Source organism: Martes martes (genome assembly GCF_963455335.1).
Source record: "Martes martes genome assembly, chromosome: 9".
NCBI classification, from domain to species: Eukaryota; Metazoa; Chordata; class Mammalia; order Carnivora; family Mustelidae; genus Martes; species Martes martes.
In genome coordinates this window covers 1,197,781-1,213,864 of record NC_137896.1, presented here as the reverse complement: position 1 = coordinate 1,213,864, position 16,084 = coordinate 1,197,781, and positions in this window count along the sequence as shown.

Here is a 16,084-nt window from a genome sequence, read left to right as displayed (position 1 = left end):
ATGTTGGACTTAGGATGCCGTCCTCCTGAAGGACTGACCACGGCCATGCTGTAGCATTCTGAGGGACCCGTCGCCGGGACGGGCTCGACCACTGCATCCATGCCGGTCCACATCTGCTGCACCCCCCAGCCATGAGGTCCCCAGGATGGGGTCTGCCAAACTCACCTAAGTGGCCACTGGGCCAGGCTGACCAGGGAAGGGCGTCCGGGGGCACAGAGCGTCCAGGAGTCATAGTGCAAGGGCAAGTTTGGGGGGCGGGCAGAAGCTTCCTGGGAGGTGGTGTCTGTACCCATTTCACGGGGGGAGGAGGGAGCAGGGTGCCCGGGACCGAACAGGAGCCAGGGCTGGAGGCGAGGCCGGCCACATGGTGCTGGAGACCCCGGCATTGTTCGGGCAGGAGGCAAGATGGCGAGGAGAGGCCAAAGGGGCCGGAGTCCCAGGTCAACACCAGGATGGGGACCCACCGCCAGCAAGGCATAGCAGCTTCAGTCGGGAAGGAGCGCGTATCAGACGTGGGAGCCCCCGAGGGCCCAGCGCTGCCAGGGCCAGACCCCAAGGCCCGCCCCTTCCCACCCTGTGTTCCCGCAGCCCAACTGAGGGTGGGAGGACGGAGTCGGGTCAGAGGGTCAGCTGAGTCCACAGGCTCCACTCCACTGTGGGAGCCACGTCCCCTGGCCCCACTGCAGAGGGCGGGGAAGGCCGGCCACATCCCCGCTGGAGGCCACGAGGCCCTGCAGAGCCGTGTAGCGTCAAAGCTCCTGGTGGACGGTCCCATGCAGGAGGGAGGAGCCCGGGACCCAGGCCTGGAGTGCAGCTGGGAGAAGCCGCTCGCGTGTGGCTGGGGGGAGTGAGGGCTGGGGTGAGAGTCAGAGGACGGGGGACACTGGGGGAACACGGCACCTGGCTCTCCGGGCCGGGCGCACGCGCACAGGGCTCACAATCACGTGTCCCCATCTGCAGGTGGTTGGAATTGTCCCTGTTTTACGGAAGGGGAGCCTGAGGGTCTGAGAAGCCTTGTGATGTTCCCGGAGGCCCTGTCGCGATACAGTGGCCGAGGTGGGTGTTGTGGATGGCTGTGTCCCCCACATTCTGATGCAGAAGGCCCGGCCCCAGTGGAACGGTATCAGAGGTGAGCCCCACAAGGGGCACTGGTCCTCTCTCCCCACGACGGGAGGACCCAGCGAGAGGGTGGCCTTCTGCAAATCAGGAGGTGAATCCTCACAGGCCCCGGCCACAAGGTCCCACCCACCCCCTGCAGGGAGGACAGAGGCACGGAGGGATGGGCACAGATACCAGATACCCTGAAATGCCCCCGAAGGAAGTGGCTGAAAGAAGCACAGGGAAGGTGGAAACCGGCCAACGTCCTTCCACGAGGGACCGTTGAAGACGTCACGGCGGAAATCCCTACAGCGAGAACTTACAAGGTAACTCTGTGAATGGACAGGGACGCCAGCTGAGGACACACGATGGGTGAGGACGGCAGGTCAGGGCATGCAGGGTAGAGGCCTGATGGGAACGGGGTGGGGGGGCAGACTCCTTGGCTGCCGGGGCTGGGGTGGCACCCATCTCCCGGGAGAGCCCCCGTGCTTCCACAGTCATCTGTCAGTGGCCGGGGAGACCCAGCACCTCACAGCATTCTGGGGGATGCCCCATCACCAGGCATGTTGGCCAGAGCCCCGGGGCAGGGGGGAGGCTGCCCTCAGCCCCCAGAGTGGGTCTTGGGCAGGGGGGAAGCTGCCTGGGAGGGAAGCGGGCAGGGCTCCCGGGTCCCAAGCACCAAGCCTACCCAGCCCTCCCCTGATTCCTGGCGTCCAGTCTGGGGTTGGCGGGAAGCTACAGGAGTTGGTGGGCCTCTGGGGCGTCTGCTGAAATCTGGGGCATCACCCCATTGAGTGGCCTGTACGTTTATGTGCGTGCATATGTGCGCTCACAGGTCCCTGTGCACGTATGAGCGTGCACACGTGTGCACATACACACACTCACTTCTAAAGTGCTCTCCCCGTGGAGGGTGGTTCTAAACCTGATCTTGGTTCCGGCGCTTACAGGTGTGTGACCTTGAGCACGTGATACTGAGCCCTGCCTCAGTGTTCCCATCAGCAAACAGGGCCCATACGGGGACCTGCCTCCCCAGGGCGAGGAAGAATGGGTCCGTCTGGGCGGAGCTCTGAGGACGCTCTGCCGCCGATTCCTGGTTGCTCCGGGACCCTAGGGAGCTCCCCTCTGGTGGGTCAGAGGCCAGTGGCCCCCGTGGCCCGGCTGTGCTGGTGCACGGGACCCGGGGCTTCGCGCACACTGTGCCGCCCCTGGGGGGCCCCTGGGGCACGGACGCGAGGCGTGGACAGCAATTACTCTGGGCCCTCGTTTACACTCGGGTCTATTTTAATTAGCAGCACATCAGAAACGCGCGAGTGCTGGCCGTGGACGCCGGTCGCGGGCGGAATCCGTGGCACCCACAGCTGGCTCCCGCAGTAATCGCGTTCTGCTGTGTTTAATTCCTGGCTGGATTGTTTACTGCTCGTTGTGCGGGGCCCACAGGGGCCATGGAGGAACCGCCCTCCCGACCGGACGGAAGCCGGCTCGGGAGGCTTCGGGGGTGGCAATGAGGACGATGAGGACTGAAAGCAAAGGCGCTACGACATCAGCTCCGTAGTAACTACAATTGGGCCTTTCAGCCTGGGACGGTGCCCTCTGAGCCCCAGGGCACCTGCGAGCCTGGGCTGGCCACGTGGCCTGGGTTTCACAGGGGCAGGCCTGGGGCAGACCCAGTGCATTCAGAGACGTGTGTTTCTGGGGTGTCACTTAGCCTTTCCGTGGCCTCGGTCTCCCACCCATGAAACAGGCATGATGCCACTGTAAGGGCTTATCGGGGTTTACGAAAACAAGGGTCCCTGGGTCGGTGCTAAATGCCGTGGGTGCGCTCGTGGGAGGCCTGAAGCAGCCCTCGCCCTTGCTCCGCGGGTGGGAATCGGAGGCCCTGACAACCAGAGAGCCAGCCCGCATCAGCCGGGGTCCCCAGAGACAGACGCAAGGGGAACGTGTGCGTCTGTGCGGACGTCCTGTCGCCGGGGCCGGGAGCCCCGGCATCTGCCGGCCACAAGCGTGGGCCCGGGAAGCCGGTGAAGGAGTTCCCAGGGAGTGCCACAGCCCGAGCCCCCAACCAAGGGCAGAACAGACACCCTCCTCCACTTTCGTTCTACCTACGCCTGCAGGAGATTGGATGAGGCCCCACAATGAGGGGACAACTTCTTCCTGAGTCCCCCGGAACACCCAGAAAAATGTGTCATCCAGGCTCCCGGGGACCGCCAAGTTGACAGGTGATGTGAAAAGTCGCACAAGCCTGCCAGGCTGTGCCATTTCTTCCTTGAGCCCCACGGCCCCCAGAGCACCCATCCGTGGAGCCGGCTTGCAGCCCCACATGTGCACGGGAACCGGGGTGGGGGACCCACACTGAAAGGCAGAGCCCGTGGCCCTCACGCCCCAGGTTCAGAGTCTCTGGGGAGAGCCCAGGCCGCTGGGCTGCCCTCAGACCTCCTGAACCCCTCCCAGGAGTCACTGCTTTGCTGGAGGGCCGGAGTCATCAGGCCATCATTGCCCCTGGAGGGCCGGGACCGTCAGGCCATCACTGCCCCTGGAAGGCACGAGTCAGGAGCCCGGTGGGCCCCAGCCTGTCCTCTGCACAGCCCACCACGGATTTGTTCTTCAGCTAACGGCCGACTTCACAGCAGACACAACCCTGAGGACCGCCCCGCGCGCTGACTTCCCGCCTCCCCAGGGAGACAGCGCAGCAGAGGCTTGAGCCCCTGGGGGTCCAGTAGCCCCTCCAAGGCTAGCGGGTGGTCTGGCCGGGGCTCCCAGGTTGGGGCAGAGGGGACCCCTCTCCTATCCTAGCAGCATGGGTGGGTCGGGTGGCAGAGTCGCCGCAGGGGCGGGTGGGGCAGAAGGGGCCTGACGAGGCGGGACCCGACGGCTGCCCCCAGCCTGCTCCCCAGAGATGGCCCATAGGGACAGTCCCTTCCTGCCCTCTGCGGTGGCCTCACGCTGGCGGCATCTTCTTGGTGGGTTGCGAGGAGGCAGAGAAGGAAGTCAGGAGGCCGCAAGGCCCGGTGTGCGCCTCAGGAATACCCCGACCCTCGAGGCGCACAGGCGTGAAGTGCCCGGCCCCTCACGCCAGGCTCGGACAGGACGGGACGGTGCGTGTGCTTTGTCTCCGTTTCCCTTCCTTCGTGGCGTTTTCTCCCGGGCGGCTTTGTTCCGCGTAAGAAGACGGTGTCTCAGGCGTGCAACACACACAGTGCGCGCCGCGTGTCCGTGTGCTGCTGGGGTCCGCGGGCAGCTGTGAGCGGGTGGGCTCGGGGGAGGCAGAAGCCGCGGGGCTTTCGGCGGGGCTGCGGCTCCTTCAGGGGTGAACGGGATTTCCCTCCCCATGGACTTGCCCATCCCACCCGGCGGACTTGCACCGGGAGCTGGCGGCCTGCCTTCCCCTCAGGACAAAACGCACTGTGCCCCCCCCACGCCCCTCCCCTGCACCCAGGCTGCGCACACGGAGGGGGGCCAGACTGAGGGCGAAGGGTCCTGATGAGCCCCGCTCCAGCCCGGGAAGCAGCCGGGCACTGTGTGCGGAAGGGGGACGTCCTCCTGGGGAGGGGCCTTCCAGGACAGGCTTCCCTCCTCCCCCTCCCCTCCTCCTCCCCCTACCTCCTCCTCCCCACCTTCCTCTCCTCCTCCCCACCCCCCCTCCCCCTCCTCCCCCCTTCCATCCCTCCTCCCTCCAGCCCCCACCCTCCCCTCCTGCCACACCTCCCTCCTTCTCCTCCTCCCCACCTGCTTCCCCTTCCCTGCTCCCTTCCTCTGTCCTCTCCTCCTCCCCCTCCCTCCACCCTCCTCCCCCATCCCTACCCTTCCAGTTCTCCCCCTCCTCTGCTCCATACCCTTCACCCCTCCTCCTCCTCCCCCTCCTCCTTCCTCCTCCCCATCCCCCCACCCCCCTCCCCTCCTCCCAGTCCCTCCCCATCCCCCTACCCCTTTACTCCTTCTTGCCTCCTGCCCCCACACCCTCCCCTCTCCACCTCCTTCCTTTCCCTCCTCCTCCACTCCCGCTTGCCCCTCCCCCTTTCCGGTCTCCTCCTCTCCCACCTCTCATCCCCCGCTCCCTCCCACCCTCTCCCCAGTCCCAGCCCCTCCACCCCTCCGCCTCCTCCCCTTCCTCCTCCTCTTCCCTCTTCCCCCTCCCCTTCCCTCCCTTCCTCTCCTCCTCCCTCTCCCCCAGGCTGTAGTTGTAGGGCTGGTACGTGGGCCTCTGGGCTGTCCCCTTCTGGGCCACCTCTGATTTCTGACGGCAGCACACATGGCGGCGAGCCCTGAACAAAGACAGAGCTGTGTCGCGGGTACTGTCTTTCAGGGCCATATGCCCAGTTATCTCAGCCCGGTGCATCTGCCAGACCAGTCTCTGTGCTGGGGGGCGGGGGGAGGCTGCAGAGCCACTGCTTCCGGGAAAGCGTCCCAGCTCAGGCCCACAGGTGACTCCTGACTTCACTGTGACCCCCAAGCACCCACCCCCACCCCCCCTTTACCAAGGACAACGGCTGACGGCTGAGGCCGGGTTTCTCCTCCCTCTGAGGTCCTGGCTGTGACTGCACATCCTGTCCCACAGCTCCCCATGAGGCAGTCTCTGGGCTGGGGGTGGGGAGGGAGGTAGAGGAGCAGAGTCTCCCGGCCAGGCCCCTGCCCGGAGGGGCTCCAGCCCCGCACACCTTCCCTGCCTCCCAGATGTCACTCCCAAGGTTTTGCTTACTTTTCTAAAAAACTACCTTGTTACAAGATAGAAAGGGAAAGAGCCGCATTAAGCTGTAGCAGTCATTTACCTGCTGGTCTGAGTCAGTTTCAGCTTTTTCTCCAAGGGCGGCTTTGGGTGATATGCGGGAGGGGAGCCGGTGGCCAGAGACACAGGGCCACACAGGGCAGGCAGGAGGGAGGCTTGTAGCCCCAAGGAAGGTCCCCACAACAGGTAGGGACCTCTGCAGACAAATGTCTTCATATTACTTCCTAATTCCGGCGGCCTCTGCCACCTCACGAGGCTGCGAAGGCCCACGCAGACGACCGAGGGCTGCCGGCCACATGAAGAGAGCGTGCCGGGCCCTTCGCCAGCGAGCAGGCGCCTGCCAAGCGTCTTCTCAGTGCCGAGGCCACGGCCGCTGCTGAGGACAGAGCCATGGCTGGCCCAGGGGGCCCCCAGGCCCTAGGAGTCATCCACCCACACAGGGTACGTGTGGACACCTACCGAGTGGGGGGCTGCGAAGGAGGTGCCCCGTGAGTCCGGGGGCCTGTGGAGAACAAGAGTTTGAGCTGAGACCTGGGAAGGAGGTAGCAGGCAAAGGGGGAGCACACCGATGGCCGAGGGCCACGACCCTGGTCGGGGGGGTGCATCTAGGGAGCGGGAGCCGGCAGGCAGACACCATCCGCACCGTGAGCCGGGCTGGGGCAGGCGAGGCAGCAGCATCAGAATCACGGACAGATCCCGAAGAAAGGGAGCCGGCCCCCCACCCGGGGGCCACACCCTCTGGGACCCGGGTTGGTGGCCACCTCTCTAGCCAGACTCCGTACCCCAGGAGCAGGCACCTGGGGGGGGGCGCAGAGCACTCCTGGGGGCCTGGGCCTCCAAGGAGGACATGTCAGAGGCCCAGCTGCCAGATGGAAGGGCTAAAGCTGACGGCACCAGCCAGGAAAGCCCCGTGCTCCAAGCAAAAGTGCCCAGCGGAGGGGAGAGGAAACTGCCGGGGTCTTCGGGGCGCCCGGCTAGCGGAGAAAGAGGGTTCTCATTTCCTGAGAAACCCACTCCTTCAAATAAACCAAATGAGGGCAGAGCTCAGCAGGGAAACACATCGGTACAGGAGTTTGGAAAATCAGATTCATCACGGCACATGAAATCCATTTCCCACGAGGACTTCCCTGACCTTCCCTCTTGCAGACAGTCCTCAAGGTCCCGTCCAGGCGCTGGAGGCCCCCACGGCTCCCAGAGCAGGACGAGCCTCTTGTCAAAGAGCCAGTCAAACCCCAAACCCCGGCCCTCCGTGCCTTCAGCCCCTTCCTCCCTGAACCGTGATCACCCTGGGACTGTGCCTCCGGACGGGATGTCGGCGGGACAGGGGACTCACACACCAGGGTCTTCCTTTCCTGTGCACCCTTCATTTCATGGCAGGAGGGTTTGCGGAGAAGCCCGAACAGGCAGACGCCATCCTGGGCACCAAGGACACCAGATAGACAGTAGAGGCTCGGAGCATGGGACGTGGTCCCGGCGGTCCCGGGCCCCCACCCCAGCGGGGCCAGGCCAGCTCAGCAGCCACTCCGGAGGAGCAGCTGCATCCCACACCTTCCCCTCCTCTGGGGCTGAGTCCTTTCCAGAGAAAGTCCTGGAAACCCTTGGGAAGTCTCAGAGGCTGAAGAAGGGAGCTGACCTCCCTCCCGCTCAGGGACCCCTGTCGTGCTCCAAGCAGAGGTAACCTGCACCGTCAGTGCCCCAAGCCCTGTGTGCGTCCGCCTGGCTCTGGCTGGGCCGGTGAGGCCAAGGAAGACGGTGGAGCTGCGGAACGCCTCCGTGGGGGCTGCAGAGCAGACTCCCCCTGGGGACACGGCCCCGGGCACCTGCCCTCCCTCGTCACGCCTCAAGTCCCACTTCGGAGGGCTCCCAGCAGCCGCAGAGGGGGAGCTGCTGCGGGCGATTCAGCTGCCGCACGGGGGTGTGACGGGGGAGGGCAGGTGCCCCGGCCTCACCTGCCTGCCCCCAGTGCTGCTTCCTGGCCTCCTCCCCCCTACACCCTGCCCGTGACTCCCTTTGGGGTACGCGCCAGCCGTGCAGCTCCCCGGGTGCCCCAGGACCCCACCGACTCCTGCCGCGGCCCCGTGAGTCAGGTCGACATCCTGTTCTGCTTCACCACGGAGGACACAGAGCTCAGGAGAGGGTCTCCCCTGTTCCCGCCTCCAGGCCACCTGCTGGGAAGGGCGGAGGGGACCCCAGGCCATCTACCCCTCTGCCCCCTCCTCCGCCTGGGGAGGGCTCTGCAGGAGCAGGGAGAGCCCCAACGGGAAGGGAGCAAGGGAGGCACAGCCCTCCACGCGCCCCCGGACGCCGCTCGTGCCCCAGACGGAGACCGGTGGGAAACGACGTCACCGCGTCACAGGGGCTGCCCCGGTGGGCTCTGGGCTCGCTCTGGGGTTTATGTCTGGACGGCGGAGAGGATGCACCCCACGGGTTTCCAGCCTGGCGACAGCAGCCAGCCCCGCCCAGGCAGGGGACGGCCATTCAGTAACTGCTGTTATCTTCCGCCGGACGGACGCTGTTCTGTTAACCTTGTGTAGAAGCAGAGGGAGAACGGTGCCGAGACCCCGCGGGCCCCTCCTGCCTCCGCGTTTTCCAGCACACACACCCTCCCGCTTCAGCCCCTCGGCAGCTCGGCCTCTCGCCCCGAATTCTTTGACAAGGTCAGAAGCCCTTTGTCAGTGCCCAGGCACGCTAGGAACACGTGGTCTGCTGGCCTCAGGGGACGCCCCTGTGCTTCCTCAAGGGACATCCTCGGAAGAGCAGACGGCCCGGTGCTGCCCAGCCCTGGAGGACGAGTCTGGCCTGGGAGGACAGAGCCGGGGAGGACGGAGCCAGGGAGGACCGCAACCTGGGCTGCTCAGGGCTGCTCGGAGAGGGACGTGCAGGGCCGAGGTTCTGGTGTGCTCAGAAAGGAGCAGAAAGGGCCTAGAATTCTGTGTCCCCACAAAGGTGTTTTTCTGCAGTAACTTGGCCTTGGCGGCCTGTCAGTCCGAGCCCGCGGCGTGCCGTTCGGAAGCTGATCGTTAGCTGTCATGGGGAGAAGCTAATTATCTCCTCTCCGTTCCCAGCGGATCGGAGCGTCTCAGGAGCTGACGTCTCCATCTCCGAGCCTTGAAATTTCTGGAGAAGACGAGAGTCCGCCAGGCGTGACGCCGCTGGCGTGTTCCCACTGGGCGTGTGAAAGCAGCAACTGGCGGGGGGGCTCTCGGGCCTCTCGCTCACTTTGCGCATCAAGGACTCCGGAACCCAGGTGTGCGAAAACCTGCGAGGGACATCTGAGGCGCCCGTGGGCGAGACACGTGCGGCCAGTGGGGGAAACTGAGTCAAACCCGCTTGAGGAAAAGCAGGCGGGTGGGGCAGGCTCACGGGGTCCCGGGAGTCAGTGCTCCAAGCAGAGTCACAGGCCTCGGAACCAGCTCAGCGAGCAGCGAGCAGGGGTGTCTGCTCTGCCCGGCAAGTGGGAGGGCTTCTGAGAGTTCGCCCTGGGCCCCTGGGCCGTGGGCAGGGGGCCTCTGATTTCAGGGGGCAGGCCACACCGGTGGGCCCGAGGTCCCCAGACACCGGTGACAGCAATAGCGGCGGGGCTGGGGCGGGGCTGGGGCGGGGCTGGGGCAGGGCTGGGCAGAGAACACAGGACTCCGGACAAGCAACACCAACAGATGTCCCCTCCGGGGTGGGCGCCCGCCGTCCACGGCAGAGCAGTGCCCTCCGTCCCTTGTGAGGACAGACGAAGGGGCACAGACGTCCCATCCAGAGAACCAGCCTGACAAGCACACACGGCAAAAGAGATGACCAAAGCCAGGCTATGAGAGCTGGGGCCGCTCCGGCTGTGGACAGCAGAGTGCTCGGTGCCGTCTAGCAGCCTCAGCCCTTTTAAAAGGAAGACGAATATGCCATCGTGTCCCGAAGCCGTCCCACTCCGCCGGGGGTCCGTGTCCGGCCAGCCCGGGGCTGGGTGTGCGGGCAGGAAGCCGTGCGGGCCAGGGTGCCAGAGCGGCGCCTAGAACAAAGCAGGCACAGAGGAGAGCCGGGCGCCTGCGTGTGTGCGTGTGTGCGCGCGAGCCGGGCGCCTGCGTGTGTGTGTGCGCTCGCCCGAGAGGCACGCAGCGTCGGAGCCGGCTGTGACTGCTCATTTACGCGAGAACACATGTCCTCACGCGTGCTTATGCTCCTTTTCTCCCCCAGTGATGATATTTTTAAAAACCAGATTGCAGAACCGTGCTGGTGCGCTAACCGGCGAACCCAGCTTTCGAGGGGAAAACACGCAGTCGGCCTCCAAGCACGTCTCGCAGACGCCCGCCAGCCGGGGATGGACACTCAGCCTGGCCCCAGGAGGGGCCTCCCAGCTCTGAGCCTGGAGAAGTTCCCCACCGGCTACGCCAGCAGGGGCGCCCTCGAGCAGGGACAAGAGGGACCCTGTGTCCCCACTGCCCCAGGACAAAGGGTGGCTTCACGCACGCGCACCTGTGCTCGCTGACCACGCTGTGGTCACGGGTTCCGGCAGCCCCTAGATGGTCCCGGCCCCAGGGAGGAAGGGCTGGGGCTCCACGGCTGACACGGAAGGCCCCGTGAGCCCCACGGGCTGGGCGCTGGCCGGCGCGGCCCGTCTCCCCGTCCCCGATCTGAGGACCGGACAGCTGTCTTCGCTGGGCTCTATCTCCTCAGAGGTTTGGATTCAAGCCGACAGAACAGAGAATTCCCCACCAGCCTCTCCCCCCCACCCCCGGAGCGGGGCCCCCTTCACGCCGCAGAGAGGCCACAGGCAGCTTCCCCAGGACCGCTGGGTTCCAGCTCCGGTCCCCACAGGTGGCACACGAGCGGCACCGGCAACGGGCCACTGCCCGACCCCACGGGAGCTCGGCGTCCACGCTGCGGCTCCGACGTGGACGGGCAGGCCCCAGCGGGCTGTGGGCCGATCGGCCCCGCGTGGGAAAGGCCCCGGGCGCTGGAGCTTGGGGCACGCGGCCCGCAGGGACGACATTCTGAAGGCCTCGACCAGAAACCCCGCATCCAGCCCCTGCAACCTGTGAGGACATAAAGCGGGCCGCGTGGACAGGACAAAGGGAGGGCATTGGTCCCAGACTGGGTGGGGAAACGCCCTCTGACTGCCGTCGGGAAGTGTCAGCAGCAGAAGTCGGAAGGCAGGCGTGAGGCCTCTGTCAGAGGACCAGGAAGGCCTCCAGGAGTTGGGGGAACCCGCCTGGCTGCCAGCCAGGACTCACGCCTCAGCCCTGCGGCCACAGGGACCCTGCGAGCCAGGAGACTGCCCAGAGCCCCGGTCAAGGGCCCCCAGGCTGATGCCCCGGCCAGGCCGGTGGACTTCTGGCCATGGCAGCTGTAACTGCAGGTGGTAATTGCTGGGCCGCTCGGGGAGGGGGAGGCCCAGAGGCCTTTACTTCGGGAACGTGAGGTCCAGTGGGCAAGGCCACCATGCACAAATGTGTCGCCGACAACAGGCCCCTTACACACTGCCTGGGGACAGCGCCTGGCATCTAAGTAAGGAGGGGAGAGCCAGCAGGGGTCACCCGGCTCTCATCCAGGCCTCCCATACCTCGGGGCTCCTGTCCCAGAGACTGAACCCATGCGGCCTGGGCTGGGTCCACCCTGCTGGCTCGACTCCCGGGCCCGTCCCTAGACCCACCACTCAATTCCCCCGAGAGGGCCCTGGTCCCCTCGGTACCCCCTCCCAGATCCTCAAACACCCTCAGCCTGTAGCAGGTGGACAGATGATGAATGCATCATCTGAGGTCATAGAGGGCTGTCTTGGGGCACTTTGGGGATGTGGCAAAGACCTCTAGGGGTGGGGGGGGTCCTGGGGAGGGGGATTCTAGCACCTTCTCCTTTGCTGCTGGGCATCTCCTCCAAAGCTTCCAACAGGGGGTCCCAGCACCCTGAACCCACGTCGGGTGGCGGAAGCCAGAGGAGGACTTAACTGGCGGGGACGCCTTTCTCCTCACACCTGCTGGCCGGAGCCCTCGCCTATGGCCGCCTGCAGGGCAGGACTCACTGTGTCCACAGGGGAGAGAGAGGGCGGAGGGAAGAGGGACACGGGGATGCCCGTGACGCCCCCTCGGCCGGGCCCCACAGCCGCGGCTCTCCAGGGTCCCGGACGTGCCGTGGGACCACAGGCTGCCCGGCCCGCGGCCGCACCTCTGCGAGACCCGTCCTCCGTCCCGAGCCCCTGCGGCCGCTCGCCCTCAGCGCCCCGCACCTGGCTGGGTGTGCCCTCGAGCAGCCACCGGAGCTCTGAGGCAAGAATGACAAAAGAGCCTCCGGTTCGAGTTTTATTTTTGGAACTCGCATGAAGTCACTACAAGATGAGAGACATTTCTTCTATTTAAATATTTCTAGGCAACTAGAACTCCTGATTACAGACAAAGGGAGCTTCAGATCTGCAGAGAAAGAGCTGGAACCGTGAGCATCATGTTTATGCAAACTCCGTCCTCCCCGCCAGGGAGGAGAGAAGTCAGGAAGGCAGGGGAAGGGGCACCGATGCCCACCTGCCCCTTCCCGCCTTGCCCAGGGAGGTGCTGGGGGCGGGGGGGGGCATGGGAAGGGGTCCCCGCACACGGCTGTCAAACAGCCGGCACGCGATCGAGTCCAAGAACCCCCAGTCCCCCTTCCTCCAGATAATAAATAGAAGCGTCATGTTAGCCGAACGGGACCCTCTCGGCTTTAAATTGCCTGTTATGTTCGGAGGGTGCCTGGGAAATTCAACCACAAATTGGTAAATTTATAACAGGCTCAGAAACTGTCCGTCTCCTAGGGCGAGAGCTGCAAACACACCGCTTTTCTTTGCACACTGAGCAGATGGGATTGTCCTTCTGTGTTAGACGTGCTGTGTGTGTGTGTGTGTGTGTGTGCGCGCGCGTCTTCTGCCCAAGAGCAAATTAGGAACCTCCTCCCAGCATGACCAGGAGGGGGTGAGCGGGGAGGCAGCAGTAGCCTCCGTCCAGAGGGCCCCTCCGTCCGTTCCAAGCCTGGTCCGGGGGAGTCGCCGTGCCGCCTCTGAGGCGATTCCGACAAGCACCCTCGTGTGCACGCCTGCCCGACACCGAAGCCAGTCGTCCCAGGACGCTTCCGGGGACCGAGCGACCTTGAACATGTCCTGGAAGTTGGATTTTCTCTCTCCTGAGGAGATGGTCCGACCGGGCCCCTTCCCTCCCAAACCTCAGCTTCCTGGTGCGGCGCCTCGCGGAAGCCTCAATGTCCCAGACGGGGCTCACGCTGGCCCCGCTCCACCTGGCTGTCCCGCCCTCGGCTGCCGGAAGGGCCAGGAGCTGCCGTCAGTGCTTCTGCTTGACAAGCCTCCAGGACTGGAGAGGAGGAGGGCCTGGCTTCTGGGCGCGGTGATGATGGAGGCATAGCCGGTGAGGGTCCCAGAGGGACCAGCCCCTGACCTGCAGCCAGAGCACAGCGTTCCCTGCACATCCAGAGGAAACAAAGCCCCCCCTCGTGTCCGCCTCCAGGGCCGGGCGCTGAGCCCCCAGGGCCTTCCCCCACCACCCTCACCTCTGGCCGTGAGCCAGGCCCCTCAGCCCCCTCCCCTCCACCCCAGACCCCCCACCTGCAAACCCTTCGACAAGGAACGCTCCCCACATGGTGTGTTGTGAGCCCTGGGAAGGCAGCCTCCTGTGCCCGGTGCTGACCACACTCGGTTACCGCTGGACAGACGGACAAAGGGACAGCGGATGCAGGGAAGCCCTAGGGAGAGCGCCTCTGGCCGATGGACACTAACTCTGTCAGCGTTGGTCCAAGAGATCCAAGAATGAGGGGCCCCAGGGCCGGGGCCCAGCCCGTTGGGTTGGTGAAGGCGTCCACAGCGGTTCCAACACACATTCTGCGAGAAGGTCGCTGCCCAGTGAGGTTCTGTGCTGCAGCTCCCGGGGGTGGGGGGGGGTGCTGGAGGCACGCTCCCCGCTCGGGGGCTTCCTTCCTCCCCGCCACACGCACGGCTTTCTCTGAAACGCACACACCCAGCCGGGGGGGTGCTGAGGCCGGCGATGCGCTGGCCAATGAAGATCTCTGAGCCCATGTGCCCAGGTGCCCAACATACGTGTTCTCGTTCCCACGCGCACACACGCGCATGGACCACGTGAAGGGTGTGCGGTTCACCAGGAGGCCGGGAGAGACAAGGATGACACAGCGGAACTCAACGGGCCGGGAGCGGGACCTCTAGGGTCTGCGACAGCCCAAACAGGCCATGAGCCCGCGGGGGGGCCCCGCTTGAGCGAGGCTCCGCCCGCCCCTCTGGCCGGCTCACACTCACACCTCACTTGCATTTGCACACGTGTTGCTCTATTTTAAAAATTTTCCTTGAAATGCTGTACATTCGGGCACGTGTGCGATTTCCATGTCGCGGATGGGAAAATCCACAGCTAAAACTGTGCAAATGTGCAATTACATTTCCTCGAATTACTTTCCTCACAGCACCTTCCCACAGAAGCGCTCACTCCCCTGCCCCCAGCCTTGCAGGAAACATCATCATGATGTCCCGATAGTGGTACGACTGTTAACTGATTACTTTGTCTTAACCTTAGGAAGATGTCTCTTGATTGCCAGAGTTGCCCTCCAGCGGAGGGCGCCCAGAGGACAGAGAGGGACCTCCAGGGCGGAGGGCAGCCGAGGGCACTGATAACTCCAGGGACTAAAATCCTGCACCCAGAAAAGTGGACGTCTCCCCAACCTGGATCTCGACTCCCGAGATGAGTGAGTCCCCCCGACTCCTCCCACAGCCGCAGGCGCAGGCGGCGCGGGGACCGGCCCGGCGGGCTCTGTACGCGAAGCTCAGACATCTGAGCACATGGGACCGGCCAGCTCGCCCTGACACGCGGCGCCTGGAGCCTGGGGTCAGGGGCGACAGGCCCCGAGGCTCTCCGAGCAGCCGGGAGCAGCTCACCGTACAGGGCTCCCCTGCCCTGAAGCCAGCCAAGTGCCAAGCTTCGCCTGTCAGTCTCGGGGACAGACACCAGCCAAGGGCACGGGCTGTCACCCACAGACACAGCCAGACCCAGGATCCGTCCTCCCCACACCGTGCCGACACTTTCTTAGAAGGGTCTCAGCTGTTACAGGACACGTTCGCGCCGAATGAGTGGGAAGATTCTGGCCTCTGTGCCGTCCAGGCTCCCTGGACACGGGACAGGGGTTGCAAGCGGGCCACCAGGGAGCCCCGACAAGGGCCTGCTGCCCCCTTTGTAGACCAAGGCCTTCCAAGTGACATTTCCTCCATGGTGTTAAGCAAATGCCTCATCCAATATTTGCACTAAGTTGACTTTTATGATTTTTTAAGCTCCTAGGCTGGCTCAAGAAGAAATCTTTGAAAAGAAGGCCGGCTTACCGCAAAGGTCAGGGCTTGAAAACCAAACAGTGAGCTTAAGCAGCTGGGCCAGAGCACGCTTCTACCGGGGTCGTCCCGGGCGGCTTCAGCTGCTGGCCGGCAAAGGGACGGGCCCCAGTGGCCGCCAGCTGGTGTCTTCCCCTGGGGAGGCTCCTGAGAGCGGCGACCAGATGCTGCCACCCGTGGTAAGACCCTGGTGTCACCCGTGGTAAGACCCCAGTGTCACCCAGGGCTCCCATGTGCTCTGGCACCGTCCCTTCTTCCTCAGCACACCCAGGTCCCCATCCCAAGAGCCATTTACTTAGTTGGTGGACTTGCCTTCCAGAGAGCAGGCCGGTCTTACCATCTGGGGGTTAACGCCACTTTTGCCGGGGTGGGCCTTCGCCTGCACGCCCCGTGAGGCCGCTGCACGATCCCGTCAGCAACGCCCACCCGCAGGTGTCCACGGAGCCCCTGCTGCGTGCCCGCACCGTCAGCGTCCAGAGCAGCCCTGGCCGGGGGCCGTGCGTTCAACCCCCACGCCCAATTTCGAAGCAGCGAGGCTGGAATGGAGCCATGCCGGAGCCTCCCAGCCTGCGCTACCAGCTTCCAGCAAGGGGATCTTCGCGTTGCCTTTGAAGGCTGAGTTTTTAAGCACATATTTTTATGTGCTGGGATCGCCTGATGAGAACATCAGGTTTCTGTAGAGCAGTGAAGTCCAAAGCCTGTTGAAAAGAGAGGAATAAATATGGACCCATTACTGGGCCGCCGGGACTGGCCAAGCTTCTTAAGCGTGACCTCTTCCTCCCACAGCCCAGCCTCCGCCCCCACTCCACCTCCTCCAGGTCCCTATTCTCAGCACAGCAGGTACAGCCGGAGGGGCCCACCCTGGGACCCCCAGGGCCACCCTTCCCAAGCCTGCTGGGCATGGGCTCGGAGGGTGACTTCTGATG